Raw genomic sequence first — 24,918 nt, 5'->3', positions numbered from 1 at the left:
GCTAGGAGACCAGGTGGGAAGGTGACATTTACAGGACTGCCAAGTTACACAGCTCCAAGGGCCCCGATCCACATTGTATGTGATGCTGTTACTTCTTGCTTTTTCAACCACATGAACGTAGTATCTTTAGTTTATATTTAATTGTTTAAAACCTAACCTTAGCGGCCCAATGGTAGGCTACTGGTTAATTCCGTGGTTCCATTTAATGATAAAATAAAGCAGTTCTGGACCTTACCCAGTTATCAGTTTCTTATTAACAATTTCTTAGGATTAATAAAACAAGTTCTAAAGGTACTTTCATTGTGATTTAGATTTTTCTATCTTGCAGAACTTCAGAAAGAAACCATAGGAAAATCTAATGTTGTCAGACCTAACTTAGATGGAAATTTTTACCTATTCTATATACAATAGATGAACAATTCTCTTTTGTGAATTTTTCCTAATTAATTGTACTTGAATGTACTACATTTCTTAAAGGATGTACAGGTTTTATATTTCAGGAAACTCGAGGAAAAGGAGGTCTGTAAGCAAAGGTCATGGTAATTTAAAATTAATTTGGGAATATTTCAGGTCCTTAACATAAATTTCATGAAGCTGGGAAACTGAAAGCTAATGGATAGAAACAGTCTATTTTCTGAGAAAAACAAAACTCTCATTTACCTAGCTGTGAGCCCTAAGTTTTATCTGAAATTTTCCTGGACGTAATACCTTTGTCTTGGATGCCTCCTAAGGTACAGCCACAGACCATTGGCTGCTAAAGTTCATGAGACAAACTTTTTCCTAAATTACCTGTTGAAGCAAGTACAAAGGAATGCTTAATTGAGATGTGTCTTATTAATGTGTTCTTGTGGACTTACTAACTATAAAATATTATATTTTATTATTTTATTATAGTCTTTATAATGATTTTTAAAATAACTTGTAGCTGTAAAATAGGACTGTCTGCATTTCATATTCTGTTGAGGCACTTGTCCTATTAACTGGTCAACTTTTTCTTATGAATTGAATTTGGCACATTAAGTGTTCTCAGTCTTTAAGTAGAATTAAACTGGTCCCTGACTGAGAATGGCCATTATTCTATTTTTGAAATGTACTGTCCTTTTCAATTACATCCAGAAACTTGTAAACCAGAAAAATTTTGCCCTAAGAGTAAGCTACTTTTGGTAGTATACTTACCTTGGTAGTTTACTTGGCCTGAGTTTGCTGTTGGAAGCTAGGTCAAGCGATCCCAACTTCTTGTTCTCCCAAATTGCACAGAATGTTGATAATAACCTTTTCTACTAGACATCTGTTTATTTTGCAGTTAACAGAGGGTAAAGGAGGCCTTAAAGACATTTCTGCTTCAGGGCACAGAATGCAAACCAACTATAGTGCTGTCTTTCTACCATCTTTGTTCACGTAGACTAAGGATGCCCTTTAAAGAAAGAAAATCATGGATAAAAATACTTCCAGAGGGGATCTTCCCTGGCGGTCCAGTGGTTAAGACTTCACCTTCCAACGCAGGGGGTGTGGCTTCGATCCCTGGTCAGGGAGCTAAGATCCCACATGCCTCACAGCCAAAAAACCAAAAACATAAAACAGAAGCAATGTTGTAACAAATCCAATAAAGACTTTGAAAATGGTCCACATCAAAAAAATCTTAAAAAATAAATACTTCCAGAGGTTGTCACAAGCAAATTATAGAAAGAAATTAAGTGTCTCATAGAGCCCTGGTGGGTTACTACACATTGGTCACCAGTTTTTTTTTTTTAATTTTATTTTTTTTCCGGTACGCGGGCCTCTCACTGTTGTGGCCTCTCCCGCTGCGGAGCACAGACTCCGGACGCGCAGGCTCAGCGGCCATGGCTCACGGTCCCAGTCGCTCCGCGGCATGTGGGATCTTCCTGGACCGGGTCACGAACCCTGTCCCCTGCAGCGGCAGGCGGACTCCCAACCACTACGCCATCAGGGAAGCCCGGTCACCAGTTATTTAAATAAAGTGACCATGGGATTTCCCCCAAAGTAGAATATTCCTATGACTCACATACAGGGAACTTTGGAGGGACTTCTCCCAAGTCCTTGAGAGCCATAGCAATGTCCTCAGTGATGAGGGTTCAGTGAAACAGTCATATAGCTTAGGAGACTCCAACAGTAGTAATTTCAATTCTGGGTATAATCCCCAGAGTAGTGGTCTTCAAACTAGGGAACTGAGACACTCAAGATAGTTTTAAGATGATCAGTTCCAGATCTTTAACTTCAATATATACTTCCTCCCAAATCTGATCTTCCTGAGAACCAGTGTAGTTAAGTGGCCCTTGTGGTTCCTAGCCCCACCTCCCTTTTCACACTGGCCCTTTCTCCCACTTTTTTAAAAGAGAAAGGCATACCTCTACCTAAATGCTAAAATGGTGTACTGCTCCAAAGTGTAAAAACCTGCAAGGACCTGAAGAGACATTCTGAAATAATGATATTGGTGTTGAGAGGCTAAATGATTTTACTGACCAACAAACCCTTTTGAAAGTTAGATTGTTTAACAATACATGTTTTCTAGTAAATTGAAGGAAGACCTATTTATATTGTCCACTGAAAAATTATTAAAGATCACTAAGTGATGTGTGGCATACAACTTGGAAAGCTTTCCGATAAATGTGTGACATCACTAAAACAATTCCTTCCAATCACATATCTATGTAAACAATATTCCTCATTGTTCATAATATAAAGGCAAACACTAGAAATAAACCGATGTGTGAACCTGTCTCTTTCTGGAAATAAGTAAAATTCACTTATGATATATAATTTTTTAAAGCCCTATTGATTTCTTTTTTATGTTTAATAGTTACAACATTTTAAAGCATTGATAAATTATGAACTAAAAATAATTAATGATAATTAAGAATAATTTAACACTTAGAAGTATTATGGCAAAGGAATTTAACATAATTTAATTTAAATTTATGTATAAAATTTGTTACAGAGAAGTATGATAGAGTGATCATTAAAGATATTCACACATAATGTATATTATGTTCAGATAAAAATCTGTGGCAGGAGTGGAAAGAAAATTCAAGTGCAAAGAGAAAATGAAGTGATGTAAAATTTCCCACTATAAGAGAAGCACTTGTTCATGTTGTTAATGTTTTGATGGATAATGATGAATATATCAAATCACTATGGCATTTATATTCCATTAGATACATTTATTAATTCTACTTTTAAATGTTAATGTTTACACTACAAGGAAATTATTTCCTTTGTAAGTACTTAAACTCATAATGAAAAGTTTCATTCCAATTCTAAAATGTGTAAGGAAGAAAAGTTTGTCCAAATTGTTTGTGGGATAAGCTAGCAAAATAGTTTAAAAATTCCTTACTCTAGAAAAACTTTCATACGTGTGCATAAGAAAACATGTAGGGATTTTCATGGCAATATTATTTGAAATAGCAAAAAGTTAGGAAGAACCTAAATAAATATCCATCAATATGTATAAATAAAATGTGATATTTTCAGATGATAGAATTATTATACACTAGGTTAAAAGGAAGAAATTAGATCAATTTATCAACATGGTAATATCTCAAGATTTACCTGATCCTCAGAATTACAGTAGGCTCATCTTTCTCTCATTTCCTATCCTCACAACAGTGAAGCCATTCCAGGAAGCAGGAAGTCCACAGGCTATGTGGTATCACCCAAACCTTGGTCCTGAAGCAGAGAACTTTGAATGGGTGTGTAACATGATCATATCGTAGTTATTATCATGAAGGCTCCACAGTTTTCTGAGGCATTTTAATGACTACCCCTTGTGGGAGTGGAGGGGAGATTAAAACGGCCAAAGAACCAATTAGAAGGAGAAGAATTTCTTCATCATCTTTTTGAAATTTCTACTTGCCTGGAAAGAGGAAGTAAGTTATTTATTTATTCATTTATTTATTTATTTAGGATGGATAGAGGGAATATTAGTGATCTAGCAAATATCCAAAGGTGAGATAAGTAGAAAGCACCTCTTAGCAAGAAATTAATTCTATGGTGATAAAATCATAGTTCAGGAGTTCATTTCTGTAGGAAAGCAAAATCCATAAGGCGCAGGAATGACAATTAAGTTCCTTGTCTATATGTATAAACTTCATCCTTCTCTTTCTGTTTAGAGAAATCTACTAAAATATTTGAATATTTCAAAAATTAAATCCTATTTTCTCACTAACCCCAAGGTAAAATTAGTGATAACATGAAATGAGGACATAATAAGAGTAATAATGATAATTACTATCAATATTTTATTATAACTAACATTTGTTGATAACATTTAGAAATGTATAGGGTCATTAAAGGGCACATGAAACGTCTTAAGAAGCCCCCTGGCATGTTTACATTTTCTCTCCTAGGTCTCTGCAAATATGTTTTTATAAGGACAGCCTGGGGTAAGCACTTTGATACAAATAATAATGAATATTTATTGACTATACATTACTACTAAATGGTCTACAGGCAGATCTACAGAAATACAGCTCATGTTTTTCTTATAATTTGACTCTATATTTGATACTGCTTCTGTATCACAAGTATTGAAATCATTCCTCTCCTGAAATAACTGAGGCTTTATTATCATTTCTGCAATTCTCCACCCCCAGGAATTTTCTCCCTAAGGTTTCCAGTATTCTGTAAGTACTATCTCAGCAGACCCATTCCATCAGTTCACCAGACATGCCTATACAGAACCAAACCTCCAGAGTGAAGCAGCCTTCATACAAGTACCTCTACCAAAGGAGAGACAAAGGGAGAAAAGAAATGTTATCAGATTGATTGTAATCATTAATCCTTATACTGTATATATGAAAGGAAGATGCAGGATTGTAGTTTTGGACATAAAATTAAACTGGATGGCTATCCACTGGTAAATATATCCAACATTTTGCTGCATTTAATACTTTCTTGTTACTCCATTCTCTCTGGAGCGCAAACTGAAGCATTTCTTGAGTCAGACACCCTTGGTGTTAGTTTACAGGAAACACTTAATCTGAGTCACTTTTTGCTTCTTTATACACCATTCCCCACTGCCTTACCCTGAAAGGTGAGGTACTTTACTATGTATACTGAAATCATAAATTCCTTGAGAGGCTATTTAGCATAGAGGCTAGAAGCATCATTTCTGGAGCCAGATTGTCTGCTTTCAAATATTGCTCTGCCACTTAACAGTTGTGAGATCTTTGGCGAGTTACATAATCTCTTGTATCCCTTGTCTGTAAAATGGGGATAATAATAGTACCTACCTCACAGGGTTGTTACGAGGATTGGGTGAGGATATATATATTATATTACCTAGAACAAGTCTGGCACATAGTAAACACTATATAAGTGCTCGTTGTTAGCTGGTTTTATTGAGTGCAGATACTATATCTTACTCAGTTGTATTCTCCTTATTGCCACCTCTGACACCTTGCATATTATTTGAGATATGGTAAACTTTCAGTAAATGCCGAATGAATGACTAATAGCTATCAACAAGTGCAAGATGGGAGATGATAAGAAAACAAGGATTCCCCTGGTCCTTCAAGATGTCCCCAGTAAACAGTCATTTTATGTCTTTTATTGTTATAATGTTTCAGTTAAGAGTTTAAATAAGCCACATTTGCCTCTGAGTCAAAGTATGGTAATGAAATAGTCCAATAGTCCAATCACAGTAACCTGCCACATTTTTTAAGTCACATGTCCAATATTATGACATAAGCAAGAATGCATACAATCTCCTTTTCCACCCATTCAAAATTCCCTGTGAGGGCCAGGTTCAGGAGATGTCACCTCCTCCATAGACTAGATAGCTTCCTGAATAATGTCTCCTACAAACTAGAAGGATGATAGTTCCAGCTGAACTATACAAAGAGCAAACTAGCAACGGGCTTCCCAAGAACCGGCCTCATTCACAGTTGTCAGAAGGTATAGTACCTCTAGACTCTCTAGTTTAAACCCTGCCAACTCCTAACTACATCACAGTCTTTGCTTCAGTGTAGCTAGTCCCACTTCCCATTAAGTTTCTTGGAGGTTAAAAAATAATTCTTTGTACAAAGGTGTAAACCTCTGTACTTCTCACAATGCCTAGCACAGTTTTTTTACATATCAGATAGACAGTAAGTATTTATAAACTCAATGACTAAAAGACTGCATACTGTTTCAAATATATACTTAAACATACAAATATATCTTATCAACTGAATATAACATAATCCTCAGATAATAATATCCATGTATTTTGTTACCATGTCATGTTATATAAACCTTTCTTTCTATACTTTGGTGTAGGATATTATCTGCAAAGACTGTAATCTCTACTTCCATTTTTTGTTTCCTAGAGGGAACATCAACAGAGCAAATGTCAGACTTAGTTAATAATCTGTGCCCTGAAGGGGAAAAAAAGGTCTATGAGGCCTTTTTGATCATAAAGCAAACATAGTAATGTACCTTTTCCTCAGCTGCAGCATAAACAACCAAAATTTCCGGGAATGTGGACTCCTACTTTTATGCAGGAGGCTAACTTTTCTCTTTCAAACAAGTTCTGATGAAATTATCATTTTCTAACATTTCTCTCTGAATGTCTCTAAGATGGAAGTGGCCAAATCACAACTGAGTTTGATTTCACAAATTATCCTTACCAACTCTGGAACAATGTAGTGCTTTATTAAAACTCCAGTGTGAGAAAGGAAAACTACAGTATTCTTATTCTAGAATAAGTAATAACCTTTTTATTTTCAAGTGACCCAAGCAGAGTTAAGCTATGTCTTCTGGCCAACAGTGGCAGAGCTAAAGCACAGCCCTGGGGAGGACAACATGGAAGGGCAGAAGAAGAATGGGAATGGAACAAGAGTACAAGGAAAAGATGGGGGGATGAAGGTGGATAATGGAAAGGTGCTCCCTTCAAGGATCAGCTTCTTCTTTAAACCCTGCTCTACTGATTAACCAAGTTCACAGATGGAAAAAAAATTGTGAAGAAAGGAAAAAGACAAGGGAACAGATAAGATGGAAAAGATCAGTGGGGGACAAAAAGAAAAGAAAGAAGTCCATCTGGTGGAGAGCAATAGAGCATAACATGAAATTGCCTTAGGTACCAAAGCTCACTGATCTATTCTAGAGTCTTCAGCCCACTTGAGACAGTAACCTAGTTCTAGCCTAGTTCCACTCCAATTATGAGGCCTTGTCCTTCTTTTATGATGGGTAAGAATTATTAGTGTTTTGTTTATTTTCTTATATGAATTTATTTAAAACTATTATCTGCAAAAGATAAGCAAACTCCTTTACCTTCCTTCTACTCAATTACATATATTTATTCAGCACTACTCTCATTTCTCATTTTTTCCCACACTGTAAGTGAAAGAAATGAACTTTTGGCTTCTAACCATATGTCTTTGAAGTAAGCTTCTCAAAGACATAAAAATTGGCCCAAACAGGACCTAGGTCACTTAGCCTTGAGATTATTTATAGTGAAACATTAGGCAAATTTAGTCAAGGAGACCAGGGACCAAATAATCAAGGAGTATACTAATCCAAAACATAGGCATATCAAAATTATCAAAATACATATTTGAGGTGTGTTATAACTAAACAATAAAAACTTAGTTGGCTCTCTAGAGCTACTAGTCTAGTTTTGGGAGAAGCCCTCCAGTTCTGGCTTAAAGAGCAGGAAAAGCATTTCCTAATGCTCAGAAAGACTAGGAGAAATCTGCCATTTTTTGTTCTTGTCTCTGTTCTCTAGTGCCCCAGGCCCCAGGAAATCCTGCCAGCCCAGCAGTGCCAATGACTACAATGGGCACCAAAATCTCTGAGAGAGGGGAACCTTCCTCTAAGGAGAAGCTGTGGTCTCAGGAGAATGGGCAGAATGCCGGTTGCTTTTTTTTTCTGTCCATCTACTGACTGGCCCTGGACATGGCACAGTCCCAGCGAGTAGTATGCAGCAGCGCAGGATCACTGAAGCACTAGCTTTCTGGCTGTAAGGCTAAAAGAGGAAGTCTAGGAAACCAGAAAGTACCAGAGATCATGGAGACAGAGGAGCTCAGGAAAGTAACAAAGTTGATTATAAACACCTAGGCTCACCTTCAAGCTGCACAAGGGTGGATCTGATCCTAAACAGCATACCAAAGACTTTGAAGGATATACCACTGCACATGTCCCAGACTGATCACTGAGCGCGGCACACATAGTAGATAGATCTGAACAGTACCACAAATATTCTGAAAACAAAATTGACGTTGAAACTAGAACCTACAGGAGTTTGGTTGAAATTTGTGGCCTGAATACAACCAGCTCTATTGCCTGCTAAAACAAAAAATATCAATATTCTCCATAGGATTTAAACAAAAGCCAGAGTCTTATATTATTTTTTTAATAGAATTTCTAGAAGTTGAATTTTTGTTTAAAGCTCATTTGGCCAAAAAGTTTGCTTTTATGTTGCCCATATTTTATTTTATTTATTTATTTTTTTTAACATCTTTATTGGAGTATAATTGCTTTACAATGGTGTGTTAGTTTCTGCTGTATAACAAAGTGAGTCAGCTATACATATACATATATCCCCATATCCCCTCCCTCTTGTGTCTCCCTCCCTCCCTCCCTATCCCACCCCTCTAGGTGGTCACAAAGCACAGAGCTGATCTCCCTTTGCTATGCGGCTGCTTCCGACTAGCTATCTATTTTACATTTGGCAGTGTATATATGTCCATGCCACTCTGTCACTTCGTTCCAGCTTACCCTTCCCCCTCCCTGTGTCCTCAAGTCCATTCTCTATATCTGCATCTTTATTCCTGTCCTGCCCCTAGGTTCTTCAGAACCTTCTTCATTTTTTTTAGATTCCATACCATACATATGTGTTAGCATACGGTATTTGTTTTTCTCTTTCTGACTTACTTCACTCTGTATGACAGACTCTAGGTCCATCCGCCTCACTACAAATAACTCAATTTCATTTCTTTTTATGGCTGAGTAATATTCCATTGTATATATGTGCCACATCTTCTTTATCCATTCATCTGTCGATGGACACTTACATTGCTTCCATGTCCTGGCTATTGTAAATAGAGCTGCAGTGAACAGTGTGGCACATGCAGAGTCTTATAACATTTTAAATGTCTGGGATATAATTAAAAATTATTCAGCATACAAAATAACAAGGAAAATCTAAACTCACATGGGAAAAGACAATTCAGGGGCCAACACTGAGATGACATAGATGCTGAAATTAGCTAACAAAAGCTTTAAAGCAGTTATTATAAAAGCATACCAGGAAGCAAGAGAAAGGAATGCAAAGAAATAGACGATATGAAGAACTAAACTGAAATTGTAGGACTGAAAAATACAATAACTAAAATAAAGAACTCATTGGATAGACTCAATCATAGAATGGAGATGACAGGGGAAACAGTCAGTGAATTTGAAGATAACTCAACAGAAATTATTCAATCTGAACAATGAGAAAAAAATAGGGGGTGGGAAAAAAATGAACAGCACCTCAGAGACTAGTGGGATGAAACCAAAAGATCTAATATTTGTCATTGGAGGTCCAGAAGAAGAGAAAAAATACAATGCAGTAAAAAATATTTGAAAAAAATGACTGAAAAGTTCCCAAATTTGGTGAAAAACATAAACTAACCGGTTCAAGAAAGCTCAGTGAACCCTAGACAGGATAAACCCAAAGAAATCCATGCCCAAGTACATCAAAATCAAACTGCTGAAAATTGAAGGCAAAAAAAAAAATCTTGAAAGTAGCTACAAAAAAATGACGAATTACTTACAGGGGAACAACAATTCAAATGATTGCAAATTTCTTATCAGAAACCATGGAGGGTAGAATTAAGTGGAACAACTTGAGGTGCTAGGGGAATAAAAACAACAACCTCCTCAACCCAGAATTCTAAATCCAGCAAAAATTCCTTCATGAATGAAGTTCAAATAAACACATTCTCAGAGAAGGAAAACAAAGAGAATTCATTGCCAGCAGACTTGCTCTAAAGAATTACTAAAGGAATATCTTTAGACAGAAGGGAAAGTATAGCAGAAGGAAACTTGGAACATCAGGAACAGAAATGGTAAATCTCTAGGTAAATATAATAGACTATTCTTGATTTCCAGTGTATATTTTCAATGTTTGCAAATGCAATACACAACTACAACATAAAGAAGAGAGTGGAAAGGGATATAAACGATTCAAAGATTTCTACATCCACTTGAAGTGGTAAAATATATTGATTCTAAGCAAACTGTGGATAATTAAATATTTATATTTTAATCCCAAGAACAATCATTAACATTTCTTTTACAAAGACATATAGTTGGGCGTCCCTGGTGGCACAGTGGTTGAGAGTCCGCCTGCTAATGCAGGGGACGCGGGTTCGTGCCCCGGTCCAGGAGGATCCCGCATGCCGCGGAGCGGCTGGGCCCGCGCGTCCAGAGCCTGTGCTCCGCAACGGGAGAGGCCATAGCAGTGAGAGGCCCGCGTACAGAAAAAAAAAAAAAAAAAAAGACATATAGTCAAAAACACAATAGATAAAATTGAATACAGTTGACCCTTGAACAACAGGAGTTTGAACTGCATGGGTTCACTTATACGCAGATTTTTTACAATAGTAAATACTATAATATTACATAATCTGCAGATGCGGAACTGCAGATATGGAGGAACTGTGTATACAGAGGGTTGGCTATAAGTTACATGAAGATTTTCAACTGCATGAAGGGGCAGCACCCCTAACCTTCATGTTGTTTAAGGGTCAACTGTACTAAAAAATGTTCAACTACCTCAAAATAAGGCTGGAAAGGGAAAACAGAGAAATGAAAGAAAAAAAAGGAAACCAAGAGAAAACAAATAAAATGGCTGATCTATATCCAAATATATCAATAATTACATTAAATGGAAATGGTCTAAATATACCAGTTAAACATACAGATTGGTAGAATGGATACAAAGAACATGACCCAGCTATGTATTGTCTACAAAAAACAATTAAAATATATTGATATAGGTATGTTAAAAATAAAGGGGTGAAAGAATATATGACATGTGAACACTAATCAAAACCAAGTGGGAGAAGCTATATTAATATCAGACAAAGTAGATTTCAGAGCAGAGAAAATTACCAGAGCTTAATAAGGACATCACAAAATGCATGAATTATATAGCACAGGGAACTCTATTCAATACTCTGTAATGGCCTATATGGGAAAAGAATCTAAAAATAGAGTGGATATATGTATATGTATAACAGATTCACTATGCTGTACAGCAGAAGCTAACACAACATTGTAAATCAACTATACTCCAAGAAAAATTATTTTTAAAAAAAACACATGAATGAAAAACTGATAGAACTGAAAGGAGAAACAGAAAAATCCACAATTGTATTTGGAAACTTCAACACTCCTCTCTCAGCAATGGATAGAACTTGTAAACAGAAAATCAGCAAGGATATAGAAGAAATGAAAAATACCACCAACCCAAGTGAGCCCAACAGATATTTATTGATTAGTCCACTCAACACTAGGCAAAATACATATTATTTTAAATGAACATGGAACATTCACTAAGACAGACAATATCTGGATCATAATACCAGCCTAAAAAAATGTGAAAGAATTGAAATCATACACAGTATGCTGTCTAATCATAATAGGGTTATATTAGATTTCAGTAATGGAAAATAAAGAAAATCTCCAAACATTTGTAAACAACACACTTCTAAATAATCTGTGGGTCAAAGAGGAAGTCAAAAGGGAAATGTAAAAATATTTTTAATTAAATAGAAATGAAAGTACAACATAGCAAAAATTGTGGGAGTCAGCTAAACCAAAGAGGGAAATTTACAGCATTAATTGCTTATATAAAAAAAGAAAAAAGGTCTCAAATCACTGATCTTTTTTAAAAAAGCAAATAAAGCAGAAGGAAGGAAATAAAGCTAAGAGCAGAAATGAATGAAATTGAAAACAAAATAGAGAAAAATCCATAAAATAAAAAACTGATTCTTTGAGATCAATGAAATCCATAAAACTCAATGAAATTCATAAACAAAAGACACAAACTATCAATATCAGGAATGAAAAAGGATATCACCACAGACCCTAGAGACATTACAAGGATAAGGGAATACATGCATAAATATGACAACCAAGGTGAAATAGACTAATTCCTTGACAACAAACTACGAAAACTCATCAAAGAGAAAATAGATAACCTGAAGAATCCTGTAACTACAGAGAAATTGAATTCATAGTTAAAAGGCTTTCAAAAAAATTTTCCTGGCCTAAAGGTAGAATTCTATTAAACATTTAAAGATGAAATGATACTACACAAACTCTTCCAGAAAATAGAAGAGGAGGAAACACTTCCCAACTCATTTTTATAAAACCAGCATTACTCTGATACCATATACTGTACAAAAGACAGTACAGGGGAAAAAACTATAGATTAATATCTCTCATAAACATTGATATGAAAGTCAAACACACTGAGCACACTGAGTCCAGAAGTATTTTTTTAAATTATATACTACAAACAAGTAGCACTTATCCTGAAAAGGCAAGGCTGCTTCAATATTTGAAAACTCAGTCAGTGTAATCCACTATATTAGTAGACTAAAGAAGAAAAACTATGTACATAATCATATCAACTGATACAGAAATAGCATTGGAAAAAATTCAACATCCATTCAAGATTTTTAAAATTCTCAGCTTACTGAGATAGAAGGGAACTTCTTCACCTTATGTACAAAAAGCCAACATCTAATGTCACACTTAGTGGTAAAATACTGAATGCTTTCCCCCTAAGATCAGGAACAAGGCAAGGATGTCCTCTCTCACTGCTGTTATTTGACATTATACTAGAATTCTTAACCAGTATAATAAGGCAAGAATAAGAGATAAAGGCATACAGATTGAAAAGGAAGAAATTAAAATGTTCTTATTTGCAGATGACATGATTGAAACCAAAAGAAGTGACCAAAAATCAACAAAACCCAAAAAACTCCTAGAACTGAGTTAAGTACAGTCACAGGATATAAGTTAAAAACACAATAATAATTATATACCTGTATACCAGCAGTGAACAATTGAAACTGATATTTTAAAAACAATACCATTTACAATAGCTCCAAAAATATTGAAATATCTAAGAATAAATTTAACAAAACATTGACAGAACAGTATCTGTATGCTGAAAACTAGAAAACATAAATGAAAGAAATCAAAGACCTAAATAAATGGAAAGACATAGCATGTTTACGGACAGGAAGACTCAACTCCCCAATTTGATGTACAGATTTAACTCAATTTCATGAACTATCCCAGCAGAATTTTTCGAGATATAGGCAAGCTGATTCTAAAATTCATATAGAAATTCAAAGGCACTATAAAAACCAAAATAAGTTTGAAGAAAAAGAATAAAGTTGGAGAAATCATATCACCAGATTTTTAAGTTGTACTATAAAGCTAGATTAACTAAGACAGTGTGATACTGGTGAAGGGACAGTCACTTAGATCAGTGGAATAGACAGCCCAGAAACAGATCCATGCTCATATCCATGCAGATATAGCCAACTGATTTTTGACAAAGGCCCAAAAGATTGTCTTTTCAATAAATGATATTGGACCAATTGGACATTCATATACTTAAAACTGAACCTCAACCTTAATCTCACATTTTGTACAAAAATTAACTCAAAATGTGTCATAGATCTAAATGTAAAATATAAAACTTTTAGAAGAAACCTTTAGAGAAAATCTTCATAACCTGGGGTTAAGCAAAGAGTTCTTACACATGATACCAAAAACATGATCCATAAAAGAAAAAATGATAAGCTGGACTTAACATTTAAAACTTTATAAAAGACACTGTAAAAGAATAAAAAGATAAGTTACACACCAGAAGAAAATATTTGCAAATCACATACTGACAAAGGCCTTATATCTAGAATATATATATTTGAAGAGCCTGTGTTGATACTCATGCCCTGTTCCCAGATTTGTTAAAATTTAGAAAAATTGTTACATGGATTGTTAGGGCTCCTTAAAAGCAAGAAAAACATGACAAATTAACACTGCTGGATTTACAACCTACTTTATAAAAGCATTATTAGAGGATATCTTTTGAGTGCTATGGATCTTTTGAGGCTCTCGAACTTCAAATATATATTTGAAGAATTCTCAAAACTCAACAGTAAGAAAACAAACAACCCAATTTAAAAATGAGCAAAAGACTCGAACAAACATTTCACTGCAGTGGATAAATAGATGGCAAATAAGCTGTTAAAAAAGATATTAATATTGTTGATCATTAGGGAAATGTCAATTAAAATAATGAGATACCTATTACAATACCTAAAATAAAAAATACTGATAATAACAAGTTCTGGTGAGGATACAAAACAAATCGAATGCTCATACATTCTCATGGAAATGCAAAATGGTATAGCCATTGGGGAAAACCATTTGGCAGTCTCTCAAAAAGTTGAAAATACTCTTATCATATGACCTAGCAATCCTACTCCTGGGTATTTACTTTAAGGAAATGAAAACTTCTGTTCACACAAAAACCTACACACAAATGTTTAGAGCAGCTCTATTCACAATTACCAAAAACTGGAAACAACTGAAACATCCTTCAACAAATGAATGGACAAACTGTGGTACATCTCTACAATGGAATACTACTCAGCAATGAAAATGAATGAACTACTGGCATATGCAAATCTCAGATGAATCTCAAAGGCATGTTAAGTAAGAGAAGCCAGTCTCAGAAAGTTATATACTGTAGGATTTAATTTATATATGACATTCTCATAAAGATAAAACTACAGTGATGGAGATTAGATCTATGGTTGCCAAGGGTTGAGGAGGAAAGTACAAAGGGGTAATACAAGGGAGTTTCTTAGGATAATGGAACTGTTATATATCTTGACTGTGGTTATATGAATCTATCGTATTAAATTCATAGAACTGTACACACATGCAGGTACTCACACACAATCAACTTTACTATATGTTAATTTAAAAATAAAACTGTAATATGACGTACTGCTGTCTTAACATTTGAAAACAATTTTTATCAGAAAAAGTACATATGAGAAGAAAAAAATTCAGAGGCATTCATCAATTCCTTCTCAATTATATAGTTGAAATATAAAATGAACCATCAGAAGCCTAGTCCTGCTTAGAATGGAGCTAGATATTGCTTCTAGTCAACATTTTACATTCTCATAAATCAAATCCATAGCACTCAAAAGATATTCTCTAATAATGCTTTTATAAAGTCGGTTGTAAATCCAGCAGTGTTAATTTGTCATGTTTTTCTTGCTTTTAAGGAGCCCTAACAATCCATGTAACAATTTTTCTAAATTTTAACAAATTTGGGAACAGGGCATGAGTATGAACATAGGCTCTCGAACTAAACATGCTGGTTCAAATTCTAACTCTGCTACTTACTAGCTATTTGCCCTGGATAAATTACTTAATCTCTCTGTGCCTCAGTTTCCTTATCTGAAGATAATAATACTAACCACATAGGGTTATTATGACTGAGAATTAAATGAGTTAATATATGAAAAGCACTTAGAACAGTGCTTGGCACATATTAAATACCGTATTGGTGTTTGTTAAATAAAGTGCACTACGTTCTTCTCCATTTATAACTATATGACCTTACAGGTATGCCACGTTATATATGATTTAATACTCAAATTATATTTGTATGACTCAAATGGAATTTTACCAGTTTATTAATTAATATGAAAAAGATTTAAGTGTAAGGTTCTGCACTTAAGTCTCTCCCTCAAAACTGTGACAGGTACAGTATGCAGGACTCAAGCTTTGACTACAGCTCTAGTACAAAAGACAAACAGGCTTTAATTAACAGCAAATTCAATAGGTATTAAAAGGGTGGGTTTCAGGAAAAGGAAGCTAGTTTGATCCTAAACTGTGTTGATAAATCTCTAGTATCCACACTGGTCACACCACTCTTAAAGCATATATACTGTTCTAGATTACATGCTTAATTGATTTACACACTTAATCTGTGCAGCCCCAACGGCAAGAATCAGAACCATAGAAAAAGTTCTAGGGGAAAAGATTTAGGCTCAGTAAAAGGAAGAACTAACACTGAAGAGTTCTCCAAACATGAGATGGGCTACCTGAACAGTTGGTGAATTCCATGTCACTGGGAATGTTCAAGTAAGCTTAATGACCAGTTGGTGGGACATTGATGATCACAACAGCCACAATCATTTACTAAATGCTTATTATGTTTGTCCCAGGTCCTTTACATACATTATCTTCAATCCTTTCACCAACTCCATAATGTAGTCACTATCCCCATTTTATAGGTGAGAAAACTAAGGCTCAGAGAGGTTAAATAAATTACCCCAAACACACAGCTACTAAGTTGCAAAGCTGTGATTTGATCCAGGTCCTCTAATTCCATAGCACACATTCTACAGTTCCACACTGCCTTTGGTTGAACATTCACTGACTTTAATATTCCTTTCAATCCTGAGAGAGCATGATTCCTTGAAATTATATCTTTCTAGATATATATATCTAGACCTTCCCTATTTCTATAACACTGGAGGTCTTTATCAAGGTAAAAGATGCATCTTACCTGTGTTAATGTTGGTTTGTTACTTCTATGAGAGAGATGTGTTCCAAATTAACATACCTCCCAGTATGTCAAAAGACAATGAAATTAACAATCAATTGGACTATGCAAAACAGGTGTGGAGCGTCTTACTCCTGAATTTACTTCCTAGAGGATGAGATTTTATTTAAAAAAGAGGAAAATGTTTTTTCTCTTAATAAAAGTACAAATGAACACACAAGCAGAGATAAATCTATGTCCTTACCTCTCCACCCTTCCTCTTTGGCTAGCTCTCAATTAAAACATGATTCATGAGAATCTATGTGAGTGTTTTCACTATTTGTTATAGTAATCTCTCACTAACTGGGGGTAGTGATGGTTACATTCCAGAAAAGTGCCATGTTAGATAAAACGCTCATTGGCAAGTTCGATAGGGAATTCTCAAGAGAATAAAACAATAAAGTTAGTTATAAAGCAGAAAAGAAATCTTTTCCCTAGGTTGTTCATGAGTTCATATTCTGAAAGTCATGCTCTTCTGCGGAAGATGGAATTTATATTAACCACACTTCTTTTTTTAAAGTTCTTGATATAGCCCTTACTGATATTTAATGCTTTGGTTTCAAGGAACTAAACTCAACCATACATACATACATAGAGATCACAGATTGTAAAATTTAAGCATACAAATACAAAACCACATTGTGACAAAACTATGACAGGCAAAATGGTAGCTGACAAGGTAGTATAGTACACAAGTCTTGTTAGAAATTGTTATAATTTCTTAATATGTTAAAGTATACTCTGAAACCTAGAGTTCAAATTTAGCATTCATTTGTTGGATTCTAAAGGGGAGAAAATTTAAACAAAAGTTCTCCCACATACAGGTCAGAATGAACGAATCACAGAATCACGGAATTATGAAGTTGGTAGAACTATTTCAATTTCAGAGGCAGAAACCCAGAAAGGCTACCTAACATGAGACAGGTCACAGAGCTGTCATTGAGGACTGTCATAATTTAGCATTTTTCAAGTACTGTATTCAATAATCTACATCTTGCAAGCTTCAAACTATTTTGACAGAGGCTGTTTGTTTGTTGTTCACCTGTCTGACACTCTGTACTTGGAAATGCTTTACTGTGTTGGGCACAGAAACGGAATTTGGGGATGATCATTAAAATGGAGTGTCACAGATCCCCACCTTCCTATGGAATGAGGAGGAAATGCTGTCCCTCTGCAGAGATTTTTTAGTTGTCTTCTGTTTGGGGGCTGTGAATGTGTATTCATGTGCTAGAAATCCTTATGATTCTCTCAACTGAAGACATATAATTATTTACTCTACCCCCCCCCCAAAAAAACAATCACTGTATTTCATGTTTTTTGTTTTTTGTTTTTTTTTGCGGTATGTGGGACTCTCACTGCTGTGGCCTCTCCCGTTGCAGAGCACAGGCTCCGGATGCGCAGGCTCAGCGACCACGGCTCACGGGCCCAGCTGCTCCGCGGCACGTGGGATCCTCCCAGACCGGGGCACGAACCCGTGTCCTCTGCATCGGCAGGCAGACTCTCAACCACTGCGCCATCAGGGAAGCCCTTCATGGGTTTTTACCATTCATTTAAACTGTTTCTCTGTTTACTTCCAAGAGTCCCAAGGAAGTGGTCAGGGGAGGCTCCTTGAATACTAGTCTGTGAGGACAACATGATAATAAACTATGGCAAGCCAGTTTATCTAGCATAAGTAGTATTGAATGATGGATGGACTGGAGTGTGGAAGGTGGAACACTGCCCAGTCAGAGGTTCAAGAATATCTAGACAGAATTCTAACGCTGCTTTCAGTTGGTTAAAGAATCATTATAGCATCTCTTCAGCTTTTTGCAAAACACCAAAGGGGAAGAAAACACTGTTGGGGAGTCGACCTCTTTGTCTCCTTTCCTTTACTGTCCCTTTTTCTGATCTCTCGTTTACCTGGGAATTCAGAAAATATAAAGAAATGGGTGTGGGGCATGTCTCTGGCTCTAGGCCTCATATGGGCATTCAGAACTCTCCGAATGGTTCTGGCATTTAAACTTAATAAGCAGCAGGTTAGAAAGGAGAAAGGTTTGTGGAACTCTACCAGGTACACTATTCTGAAGCTGAATGGGACTTTGAGCACTGCTAACTTAGTATACTTGATTTGTTTCCTGCACTTCTCTAACTCAAGTTACATGCAGACTTTGCTTTTTTTTTCCTTACCCCTTTGTTTTGTTTTTCTGTTTCCAGAAACACTGGCAATAAACAGGTGGGGAGGGCAAATTTAACAGTAGCTTGCTAGTACGCTACTGTTGGGTCTCTCTAAGATGAAACAAGGTCTAGTAGACATTTCATCCCTAAACATCTAAAATTAGCAAGTTTTGCCCTTGCCTTTGCCTTTGGAAGCCATGCACTCAGTCTCTATACAGGATATTCCATTTCTTTTGCTCAGTAGAACTCCCTCAATTTTAGGAGCATTTCCACGAGTTGCACATAGTAAATATTTTTTTAAAAACATGTTATGTTCAAAGGAATTAAATATTGTATGAAGAATAGCAGCTCTGATGTTATGATAGTCCTCAAGGATTACAAAAAGGTTGTATTTTGCAAAGAAATGATAAGACATGCAAAGGATTGACCTCTAAAATCTCAAATCTGGTTCAGCATCTCACTTTCATCCGTTGAACTAATTTCTTTCTTCTGTGCAAAAGTCACTCGGCAATCTAAGTAAGGAAGTTTTCCCAAAACAAATAATGAATGGAGATGAAAGGTAGGTTAAACCTCTACCTTAAAAAAAATCAATAGTTCTATGAAGACTTGCATTTTCACAAGACATTTGAGTCTTCAGAACTCCATGAGAGCAAGGACTGTAAGCTCAATAAATGGCTGTTATTAGACAGAATGGGAAGGACAGCCAATATTAATGATGGTCTTCAGTGAACTGAGAAATATCCAGATAGTCATTTTCATGGATTGACCAATATTTTAAACTTATTTGTCTGGCGGGGGGGGGTCACAAGGATGGAATCTTACAGGTTTTATATAACTATCATTAATGGTTTATAGAATACTAATCAGTAAGACTCACTCAGAGGAGTGTATTAAAACTGAGAATGAGAGAACTAAGAGTTCAAAGAGACAGAGGCATAGCCTCTTCACAAGTCAGAGAAGATAAACATTCCCAGACGAGATGCCACAGTTGACAACTTGAGAGATGAAGTCCTCATGCAAACACTAAGGAGATATGAAGGAATCTTTGTCCATACAGGGCTTCTGGAAATGACAGAATATCACTTCATAGTATAATGAAAATAACATCTGAGGTATTACAATGGCATGTTTATTGAGCACTTGCTAAGTGCCAGGCATAGAGCTCAGCACTTGCCATGCACTGTCTCATTTAATTCTCAGTGCAACTCCATGGTGTGAGTACCGCTTTTGTCCCTGTATTAAAGGTGAGGAACTTGAGGCTTATAGAGCTTAATAACTTGCCCAAAGTCACAGAGCTAGTAAGTAACAGATCTTACATCTAAAGTCAAGTCTGTTGGGTTGCAATGACCATGTTCTTAAACCTTATGGATACCTAATGGGACTGGTCTCTGGTGGACACATCAGGAACAGACCTGTCATGACAGGACAATAATATAATTATGGTCAGTAAAATGGTTTGATTGCACATGTCCTTATCTTTGGACCATTTGCCTTTCTTTCCTCTTTTTCCCTCCCTGGTCACCGTAAATCTATTAGAATGGTGCCTGAAAAGCTTCATTCAATATGTCAGATTGGTGGGGGGGAATCAGTTAATTAAAACATTTGTTAAGCCCCTCCTATGTCCTAGGCATCCTCTTTTTTCAAGAACTGCACATCTGATAGGAGAATACAGAAACTTAAATCCCAATTATAATTCTGTGAGATGAGTACTATGCCAGTGCTATGGACACAAATTTTAGTCCTTAGAAAATAAAACATCTTGAATTCTTCTTGTCCATTTTAGTTTCACTTATGCTACAAGGTTACGAGTTATTCTGGCTAATAGAGAAAAGGGGGTGGGGGAAGTTTCATGCAATCTTAACTTTTAAAATGTTAAGCACAAGCTTAACAAAAAGTATTATTTTCCAAACACTTTCAAGGGCATTTTCCTAGAATCAGGTAAATGAGAGCAAGCAAATGACCTACTTACGGCAAAAAATGCTCCAGGTCATAAAGGATGGGAAGCCAAGTGCATCCTGGAAACCACAGCATCTGGTCTTGTTTTATGCTTCATCTATCAATCTGCTGTTACAGGAATTGAGAATTAATGTTTCAACTACTGTTTCTTCTATTTTGACTGATGAATTCATATCTTTGTTATTCTTACCCAATATCTCCCAACTCCTCTCCCATTAAAAAAAAAAAATCATATGGAAGGGCATTTAGGAAGGGCCCAAACAAATCCTAGGGAGCTTACTCTTTCATTTATGCCTTAAAGCTCTTGCTAATGTAAGGTTACAGTAAGGTTAGACATCTTCCCAAGCAATTCCCTGGTTTGATCCATCCTGACTTTCCACAGATAGTATCACCTGAACAGTCTATTTTCAGTACTGTATTAAAGCTAAACAACAAAATATTGCAGATGTAAAAGAAATATCTAAGTTCTAGAAAATGTTTCTTGGTAGCATAAACTGTAAAAAATATACAACTGGCAGTAGTGCTTGAGAAAAAGGATTATGAAGCAATGTAAGACTGTTTGTGGATTAGTGCTACCCTGATAATATGAGAAAATTACATATACACTAATTTCTATATATACTCATTTTAAATTATGTACAAAGTTTAAAAACATAAAAGCATGAAAAGTAGATTTACAACAATATGTTCTTTGAACTTTTCTATTGAGTCTTTTTAGCTTTTGTGCTTTTTATAGAATGAAGCTATCAATTCATCTTTCCACTCCTTCCAATCTGTTGAAATTTTAATTTTCCATTATTTTTGCCTTGATTCCATCTTACTCTTTCTGCTGGAGCTTCAAGCACCTGATCTTAGCCTTTCTCAGTGCTTTCATGGCTTTAGATACAGCTTCATATTCTTGCTTTTCTTTCCCCACCCATTCTATTATTTAACTTATCAAAATAATACGATTATTTTTTTCCAATGAAATATTTTTAAAAGAACCAAGGTTACCAAGTGACTCTTACACTGGCGAAATTACTGCTATATAATTTTATCTATTTGTTGAAGTTCTGCTCTTTCTAAATCACTGTCAAGTGAATCATTCTCATGCGCAATGAAAAGGGTCAGGTTTACCATGTGTATTCATCCAAAGATTTCAGATTTGTTTTTCCTTCCAAAGACATTTTATTCTGAATCTTGTCATGAGGCTTCCTTGCCTTGATTTCTTGATGTATCCCAGCTGGCTTAATGGTTCAGCTAACCAGATAGGCTTTTGGGGCTGGGGCAGAAAAGATTTTTACAAAAATACATCTAAAATTATCACTGACTAGGGCAGAGTTTGTCAAAGTGTGGTCCCAAACTACCTATACCCAAATCATCTCAGATGCTTATTCAAAATGCAAATACCTGGGCCAAAACCTAGAGCAGTTAAATGGGAGCCTTTAATGCTGGGACCTGGGAACCTGCATTTTGCCAAATTGTCCAAGTGAATAGACTCACAGTGAAATTCTACAGCTCCTAATCTAAGGCATCCTTTCCCCTTCAAGGGTCCAGTGCAATAATTGACCTTGGCTACAGAGCAAACTTATCACACCTCCACCCAACTAACAAAAACAAAGGAAAATTCACTTCGCTGAGGAGAGAACTGCCATTAACTGCCTTAAGAGGCATTAGTTTAAAAACAAACAAAAACTTTCTACAGTAAATATAACTATTTTTAATATCTTGATTCTGACATCACGGAGGGAAGGCTCAGAAGGTCTACCAAAAAATCTGTTGTAATAATTTCCTGATTAATATTACACATAATGAATTATTTATTGAGCCCCTACTGTGGGCCAAATATGGTGTTTTGTGCTGCCAGGGATTATATAAAGCTATCCTGGGATGAAAAGCATATGTTCACTCAGCTCTATTCTGGAAGAATCTAGCTGATTTAGTGATTGCTGGAAATGAATGTGCATGGTATATGGGAAGGCAGTCATTTGATGTCTTAGGGCCCAGACATAGGAGGCTTCCTAAGGATTTGCTAAATGAAAATTAGGTCCAAAAAGTATAGATGTAGGTACTCAGTTTATAGCCAAACCACTGGAAAAGGAATGAGCAGCAATATTTATTTGGGGGCATGTAGACTCTTTATGGTCAGCCTTGATTACTTTATCCACAATTTCCTTTCCTGTGCAATCATACCACAGATATTAAGCAGATGAATTGAGTCTAGATGCAACCATACTGAGAGCTCCACCTGATTCTAGAGTTCATTTAGGATGTCCCTAGTAGGGTGACCAACTACTCATGGCTTGCCTGAGACATTCCCTGTATTAGCATTTGAAGTCCTATGTCCTAGAAATCCCCTTAATGTCAGACAAACTGGGTAGGTTGGTTATCCTGGCCCTTAGAGAAAAGCAGGTGAGGCTCTAAGTTGACCCAGTTTCACCCAGTGGATGATGGAAATCCATTACCATCTTGAGTTTCTCAGCTCATTTTCCTTACCAGGGTATGATTATCCTCACGAGCCACAAAACCTAAAGTTCTTTCCTTCAATAACCTCTACCTTTTAGCTCTGTCAAGGCATAGTCCCACGAGCATCCCAAGCAATGACTCAAGATTGAGGATAATCACTGGGACCCAGTGGAGAGTCTCTTCTAAGACTGCTGAACACATGGCTTGTGTTTACTTCTAAATATTATCCTGGTCTCATAATCATTCTGAGATGAAAAATCAGACTAGCACTCCCAAACCTAGCTTCGTATCAGTTTTTTTAGAATTTATGTTATGGTTGTAGACACACAAAAATAGACAAAAAGGCATGCATGCAAAACAAGAACCACTTACCGTATTAGATTCCATTCTGATTCTTGTCAATAAACCCAATCACAGTTTTTAAACATTCGTGCATTCCTGTCATCCCATCCTTATCCTTTAAAGCCTTAAGATTTTGTCATTTCATGGTCTTACCTCTTTCACCTAGATTTTAAAATTTAACTGCTATCAGTTTACTATTTCAAAGAGAGAATGTAAAGTGTAGGATTTGAATCAGATCTAGGTCCCAATGAAATTTTGCCACTTCTTAGGTGCATGAACTTAAAAAAGTTTATCGCTCTAAGCTTTAAAATTTGCTCATCTATAAGTAATAAATAAAGAGAAAATAATGGCTATTTTAGAGGATTGGGTTTTTTGAGGAATTCAGGTTATGGATGTGAAGCCCAAAGAAGCATATTGCCTGACACCAAGTAGACATTCAGTAAACTGTAGCTATTATCATCATTACAGTTATTACAAGCTTGTAACAAGGGTAGCATTCACTACATTCAACAATCAGGCTGCAGAATTTTAGCCATAAAGGATGATGCCTAAAGCAGAGAGGCACAAACTGCCTTCCCGAGGAGCGTAGTAAGAGGAACTGTCCCATTACTTCATAGTCTCACCACCTCTGTCTGAAGGAAGCGATGCTTCTTATATCTGGGGGGCAATGTCTAATGTCGTCTCGCCCCTGGCAGCCTGTGCTCAGGAGGCGCTGGCTTTCAGATTTGCGCCCTGGGGACCTCTGGTGCCTCATCTCTCATTCTGCAAAGGGAAAGAAAGGGGTAAAAGAAAAAGGGAAGTCACCGAAGTGCAAAACCTGTTACCAGATGCCCTCTTTTGTCCCTACTACCAAGCCTGCCCGGGTAGGCTGCAGAATCGTTCCGCAGAAAGATTTTCAGGCGCCACCCCCAGGTGTTCGTCGGAGCAGACAAGGGAGAGGAGGGTGAGCTCACCCTAAAAACTGAAAGACAGATGGTGAGGGGTGGGGGGTTGGCCATGCGCGTCAGAGATTTGGCTAAACGACAGAACAGCAGCGTGCGGGTTTGCAGCCGGGGTTGGAGGGGCGGGCGAAGGGCGTAGGTAAGGATCAAGCAGAAGGGAAGGAAGAACTTCTCTGCGGGGAACACAGAACACACTTTGCACTCTCACGAAGGCTCCCGGGTTTGTCAGTGTTGCGACATGAGCCCGCGAGCAGGGCACGGACTTTATGTGACAAGCGCCTGCCCCAATTCCATCTCCGAGACTCAGCTAAACTCAGAGGCTCCGCCCAGCAGATAGCAGGTTAGGAATCTGGAGCGTGACGTCGCTCCCGCCGAGTACCCCCGCACCACTTCGAAAACCCGTAAACGCGCCCCTCCAGGCCTTCGGCCGCGGTGGCGCAT

General features: G+C 36.6%; 1 long non-coding RNA gene across 3 annotated transcripts; it reads right to left on the bottom strand.

Moving 5' to 3' along the window:
- Positions 1-803: 803 nt before the first annotated feature.
- LOC113623160 (uncharacterized) lies at positions 804-24,899 on the bottom strand. Of its 3 annotated transcripts, XR_003433800.1 has the most exons (6): positions 24,673-24,899; positions 24,163-24,298; positions 20,763-20,857; positions 20,110-20,205; positions 3,568-3,684; positions 804-1,414 (listed from the first exon to the last, which is right to left on the bottom strand). It is a non-coding gene; the product is annotated as an uncharacterized LOC113623160 (long non-coding RNA). The 3 variants fall into 3 exon arrangements; XR_003433801.1 differs by lacking the exons at positions 804-1,414; positions 3,568-3,684 and having other exon boundaries at positions 19,886-20,205; positions 20,759-20,857; positions 24,673-24,894; XR_003433799.1 differs by lacking the exons at positions 804-1,414; positions 3,568-3,684 and having other exon boundaries at positions 19,887-20,205; positions 24,673-24,891.
- Positions 24,900-24,918: the final 19 nt, after the last annotated feature.

This window comes from Aethalodelphis obliquidens, unplaced genomic scaffold (genome assembly GCF_003676395.1).
Source record: "Aethalodelphis obliquidens isolate GAN/ISIS:26980383/991018 unplaced genomic scaffold, ASM367639v1 scaffold11, whole genome shotgun sequence".
Classification (NCBI taxonomy): Eukaryota; Metazoa; Chordata; class Mammalia; order Artiodactyla; family Delphinidae; genus Aethalodelphis; species Aethalodelphis obliquidens.
This window is presented reverse-complemented; position numbering and strand designations above follow the sequence as displayed.